Genomic DNA, 6,423 nt, shown 5'->3' with positions numbered 1-6,423 from the left:
ATTCATCACAATTCACAACCTAAGCAAAAGAGAATAAAAATATAATTTTTTGCCTGCAAGAACTATCCTCTCAATTGCCCACTATTGCTTTGACCCAACTGCTTTAGAAGTTGCAACATTCCCTGGAGCACAGCCTCCCTGGGGCAGTGGAAGCAAGAAAGGAGGGAGCAATTTAGCGAAGCAATTCGCATCAATTGATTGGAAAGCCTTGCAACAAGCAGGGCCTAGTGAGAGTTTCCCAGTAAAGATTGAGCCATAAATTTCCCATACACACACCGGTTTGCCCTAAAGTGAAGTCCAACACTCTGCTTCTATGTCACCCTGTTTCCCTGGTGGCAATAGGCCTGGGATCCTTGGTGGCAAGAAGCCTGGTATCCCTGGAGGCAAGAAGCCCAGTACCTCTGGTGGTAAAAAGCTTGGAGTCCCTGGTGGCAAAAGGCTTGGGACCCCTAGTAGCAACAGGCCTGGGATCGTTAGAGCCCCTGGTGGCAAAAAGCTTGGGTCTCCGACAGGGGTGTTTCTAGCCTATGGCAGGATGAGCTCATGTCCGGCCCAAATTTTTGTTAAAAAATTCTTACCTACACTACATATGTCCACCACTTAAATTAAGCATTTACAAACCTGTACAAACCTTCTTTTTTTTTCTTTCTTTTCCTTCCCTCCTCTCTCTCTCTCTCTCTCTCTCTCTCTCTCTCTCTCTCTCTCTTTCTTTTTCGTTCTTTTACTTCTCTCTTCTCTCCCTCTCGTTTTTCTTTCTTTCTTTTCTCCCTCTCTTATTTTTTCTTTCTTTCTTTACCTTCTCTCATCTCTCCTCTCTATTTTTTTTTTCTTTTTTTTTGTTCTTTTCCTTCTATCTTCTCTCCTCTCTCTCTCTCTTTCTTTTTCTTCCTTTTTTCTTCCTTTTCCTTCTCTCTTTTTGTTAAAAAAATATTACCTACACTACTTATGATTATTATTTATTTTTGTCTCACACAAACCCCAACACCGCCTGTAATTTTTTTTTGTCTTGCACAAAGACAGTTGTTTCAAAAATTTCAGAAATTAGTTTTGTATTTGTAGATATAGATGCATTTGAGGGTAGGGCTCATTACATCCCCTCACTATGTGTATCTTTTTATGTTTATTAATGAAATTCACTCCTACTGTCGAATTTAGTATATAAGTTTTGCCCGGTTAGCTAGCTTTCGAATCCTGGAACCGCAACTGGTCCCCGAGTGGCAATAGGCCTGGGATAGTCGGAGAGGGCGAGGTTGGCACATCTGCCAGTACAGTTGCAGCACATGCTGCCATTAGCAGTAGTGAAAATATTGCCCGAGCTTCTCTAGACATGGTTTTGTCAAAGTTGGAACTCCCAGTTTTATACTATGTCAGTGAAAGGGAAGCTAGATTGGCTCTGTGGATTGTTGGAGAGAGGGTAAGAGGATTTATAGAAGAGCAATGAGATTGGAACCATGAAGATTTTAATGCCGAGATGGGTGGGTTACAAATGGAATTAAATTTTGTTTTAGTTTCTGTGCAGTTCTTATTCCATATACTGATCCTCCTCCTAACATATCAGGTGAGATAAAGAATACACATCAGTTTCTGATCAAAAGAGTTTTCTTTAGTTTCTGCATAAGTTTATTTCATTAAACTCTCCATTTATTGTCTCCAATCCTTTAGAAAATCACCAGTATAAATAATAGCCTAAATCTTATTCATCCATAGATAGGTTTAGTCACCAAAAATGGCTTAATTTTCGTTGCTTTCATTCAGCTTTCATTCATATATGACTTCTGCATCTCACAAACCTTTAAGATTCTTGTCAAATTGTCAGTTTTGTTTTTTGTCTAAAGGTGTAGACATATGGTTTCATACTGGTTGAGAACAATGGAAACCTCTGGTTTGCTTATGAGACGATGATGTCTTCTTACATGAAGAAAAATTTACATACCCGGGCAAGAGATTGAATAACTGTTCCTACAACACTCATGTCACATGATGTTATGAGTGTGTAGCAACAGATGTCCCATCACTCAGGTCAACGTAACATGGGGACAAAGATTAGAGGTTTTCAAACATGAAACTTGACTTATTGCAGTTGCTATAATAGACCTTAATAGGTTGCTTATGTAAGTGCCTTCCTCAGTTGAGGTGCCTCAAAATTAGTTTAATAGTTCAGAATAAATTGTACATCGTACACATGTGTTGCATCGGCCTGCCTCAAAATACATATATTAGACCACCAAAAGCGCCACCTAATTCTTAGCAAGGCCATTTAATTAAAATATAACTTGGAAAGAGCCTACCAACTACTACCAATCAATCTAAGTCATCACAAATGGTCTTTTGAAGCTTAGATTTTAGACTCTAAAACTCTACGAGTCACTATCTTGTTATGCGACGAGAACTGTGCGTCACATCTAGGGTTTCTTCTCATGTTCAGTTGTCGTCTTCTTGTGCTCAGTCGTCGTCGTTCTCTCTCTCCAGCTCAGTCGACTTCTCGGGCTCAGTCATCATCGCCCTCTACCAGCCGGGCTCAATTGTCTTCTCATGCTTAGTCGCCGTCATTGTATTCGATACCTCTTCCCCATCTTTTGGTGTGCATCTCATTGCCCTCCTCTCCTCAATCCGCCCTTGTACGTCCTCGCCTTCTGTACAACGTCAACCTCTCTCCAATCCGTCGTCGTTGTGACTCCTCCCACTCTTCAAGGTCCAGTTCGATCGATTTCGGATTTTCCTCCCTTGCTGTTTGGTGGTTTGTCTCCTTGTGTTTGGGCCTCGTATCCTCTGGTCCCTACCATGTCTGCACCTGTTTCTGATGATGATACCTTAGTTTCTGGGGTAGACTTCATGGTTCTTAAGCACCTGTTCATTGATACTTATTATGGCAAGCCTATGGAGACTGGTCCAGTGGGGTCTCCTGGGAGACTTCCTTAATGTGTAATTGGAGCATTCGTGGCTTGGCATTAGGCGAATGCTTTTGTGCCTGATGCTCGGTTTCATGTTAGGTGGCTGATGCCAGTTTTTTTATTGTTGCGTGGTGTTTTCTCAGTTATCCTCTCAGCACATCTTTGACTCTTTGCATGTCTTAAGGACTATGGATTCATAGGAGGCTACCTTGTCAGTGTTGGGGTGATACGGGATGTCTTTGAGGACTTTTTTGTTTCTTTTTTCTTGGCCTGTTCGTTGTACTTTGTCTCTTCTCTTGTGTTGCTTCATGCATACTTCTCTATTTCCAGCACCATTTGTTATTGGAGGTGGATAGAGCTAGTGTGCTTTGTGGGTTCTCTCTTTCTTTCTGGAGCTTTGGTGTGTTCTTTGTCAGATGCTCTTACTATCTTGTGGTTGTGCAAAGGACTATGATTTCATAGCAGGACTCTTTTGACAGTTGGGTTGTGTTGAAGTGTTTTCGTTGAAGGTCTTTGTGTCAATGTTGTTTTGATTTGCTTTTGTACTGGTCTAATGTGACTATACCAGACTCTCTTGTTAGTCCATGACATGTGTGGTACTCTTTCTTACCCTAGGGTTTGTTTCCTAGGAAGGTTTTAAATAGGCCACTATATCATGTCGTTCTGTGTATGCTATTTCGGTTCCATAAACTAGCCTCCCTTCCTTTTCCTTCTCTCTCCTATCTTCTTGAATGAGAAACAACCCAATCGAACATTAAACAATTAAAAAAAAAATATGTTCAAACACATGCCTGGTTATAAAACCCTTGTCAACAAAATAATTTAAAATCATTAATTACTATTTATCAAGTCATTTATGAAACCAGTAACAAATTTAAATATTCAACAAAGAAATAATAATTAAAACATAATTACTAATTAAAGTAATTCAAAAAGGCTAAGATATTACTTAATTACATGTATTAAATTGAAGAAGTTGTCAAAAAAAAAAAACAAAAGTAAAGAAACTAATTTTATTTTATATTTTTAAAATTAATAAAAAACACAAAAACACCTCTACCGACGAACGTTTGACGGCACAGGTCTATGCCGGCGAAATTTTTTGGATTAGACCTCTCCCGACGAATATTACATCTGCCTTCGCAATTTCGTCGACAGATGTCAAATACGGCAAATTTCGACGGGATAGACATGTGCTGACGAAGTTTCATAAGGAGAATTTTTTTTGTTTAAAATAAATATAAACTTAGTATGTTTAGGTTAATTAATTTTTTTTCAATTTTTTATTAATTAAATAATATATTTTCCTTATTTAATTAGTTAAATTAGTAATTATATTTTAATTATTATTTATTTATTGAATAATTAGTATTAAATATTTTAATTAACTTCATGAATTATATTACTTAATAAATAGTAATTACATTTTTCTATTTTTCTCTTTAATAAAATATTTAAATACTAATAATTGACTAAGTAAATAATAACTAAAACATAACTACTAATTAAAGTAATTAAAAAAGAAAATTCCATATTATGCCACTTAAAGGGTACAGCCGTGTGGCCATACGTTTAAGATATTCATTTTTTGGGGTATAGCCGCGCGACTATACTTGTATGATATTATAATTTTTGAGGTAGAGCCGACCGGCTATACGCTTAAGCTATTATATTTATTAAGTATAGCCGCACGGCCGTACTTTTAAGCTAATCTCCAGCATCTTTACTTTTAAGAATTTTTTTAGTATAGTCGGCTATACTTGTATGATATTATATTTTTGGAGTATAGCCGGCCGCAGCGCTATACGATTAAAATATTCTATTTTTTTAAGACCTTGCAACAAGCAGGGCCTACTACAAATTTACTAGTTGAGATTGAGGTATAAATTTCCCATGCGCACCCAGGAACGTTCTGAAGTGATGACCAACACTTTGCTATGTCACTCAGGTTCCCTGGTGTCAGTAGACCTGCGATCCCTGTAGGTAATAAGCCTGGGAACCCTGGAAGCAATAGGCTTGGGATCCCTGGTGGCACTAGGCCTGGGATCGTTGGCAAGGTCAAGAGTGGTGGTGATAGTGGCACACATCTGCCAGCACGGTTACAGCACATGCTGCCATTAGCAGTAGTGAAAATATTGTTTGAGGTTCTCTAGACATGGTTATTGGCAAACTTGGAACTCTCACTTCTGTGCTGTATATCAGAAAAGGGTTAGCTAGATTGGCTTTATTGATGGTTGGAGAGAAGAGGGTAAAGGTTTATATAAGAGCAATGAGTCTGAGCCAAGTTGAAGAGTTTAATGCTCAGGCAAGTAGGTTACAAATGGAATTAAAATTTAATTCAGTTATAGTTCTGTTTTTTATTTTGATGAGTTGAGCTTAAGTAACAGTTATAACTATTAGATTATGAGATTTATGACATGGTAAATTTTGCTGTACTGATATGAGACAGAGAGGCCACTCTGGAATCACGTCATTCTAAACTTATAATGACTCTACATTAGTTTGTTTCGATTCTTTATGACCTTCAACACGACAAGGCCTTTGTTTTACCTTTAAATTTTGGCTTCACCAAGCCTGTCTTGTTCTTGTCAAAATTGTCTAACACCAATGATGTATAAGTTGTCCATGATGATTAGCAAACACCAATCTCTACTCTGCACAGAAATCAAATGCATGGCTTTGGTGCAACAGTTGCTTATGAAGAAGCCTGTGAACTCAAAGAACCTAGATTGATACCATATCGTGTTGTATAAGGGGAAAACTTATGTTATGGGAGGAGGGAAAAATTCTTCCATACCATGAGGTCACTCTCACATTCAACGTCTCAAACGTACTAATCACATGACCAATTATTCGGAGGACGTTGTATGCTATACACCCGTTATGCACAAAACTTTCACTTGAGGAGGCTTTCTTTGTGGTTAACCAAAACATATATAAGCCAACTCTGTTTATCCTCGTATAATTAGAATCACCGAGCGGCTATACTCTTTTATATATATATGAGCCTTTTTTCTTTTAATTTTTTTTTTCCAATTTTCATAGATCGATAGAGTATAATAGAGTATTAAATGTGAAAGTGCTGAATTCTTTAAACTGGTAATAACTTTGGAAAAGTAAAAAATTAAACGGGGACAATAAAGACTCGGGTAATGGCTTAATAGTAATGGATAATGTTATAAACTACTCTTATCGATAAACAAAAATCAGGGAAAAAATTTGAAAGAATATATATAGGTATTTTAATTTTTTTTTAAAATAGAATATCTAACAGTATAGCCGTGCGGCTATACGCTCTAAATACAATATAATGACTACGAGATGGAATGGATCTCCTTGAATTCATTCAAACACGAGCCGTCTTCTAGGCCCTCTCTCTCGCTCAGACATAACCGGCGACCTCTCTTCTTCAATCCTCATCTCTCTCTCTCTCTCTCTCTCTCTCTCTCTCTCTCTCTCTCTCTCTCTCGCTCATAGCACCATCGTCATCTCGTCACTGACCTTGAAGACCGCCTAGCAACCGCCTAGACCC

This window comes from Prunus avium, chromosome 8 (genome assembly GCF_965620075.1).
Source record: "Prunus avium chromosome 8, drPruAviu1.hap1.1, whole genome shotgun sequence".
Taxonomy (NCBI): domain Eukaryota; kingdom Viridiplantae; phylum Streptophyta; class Magnoliopsida; order Rosales; family Rosaceae; genus Prunus; species Prunus avium.
This window is presented reverse-complemented; position numbering follows the sequence as displayed.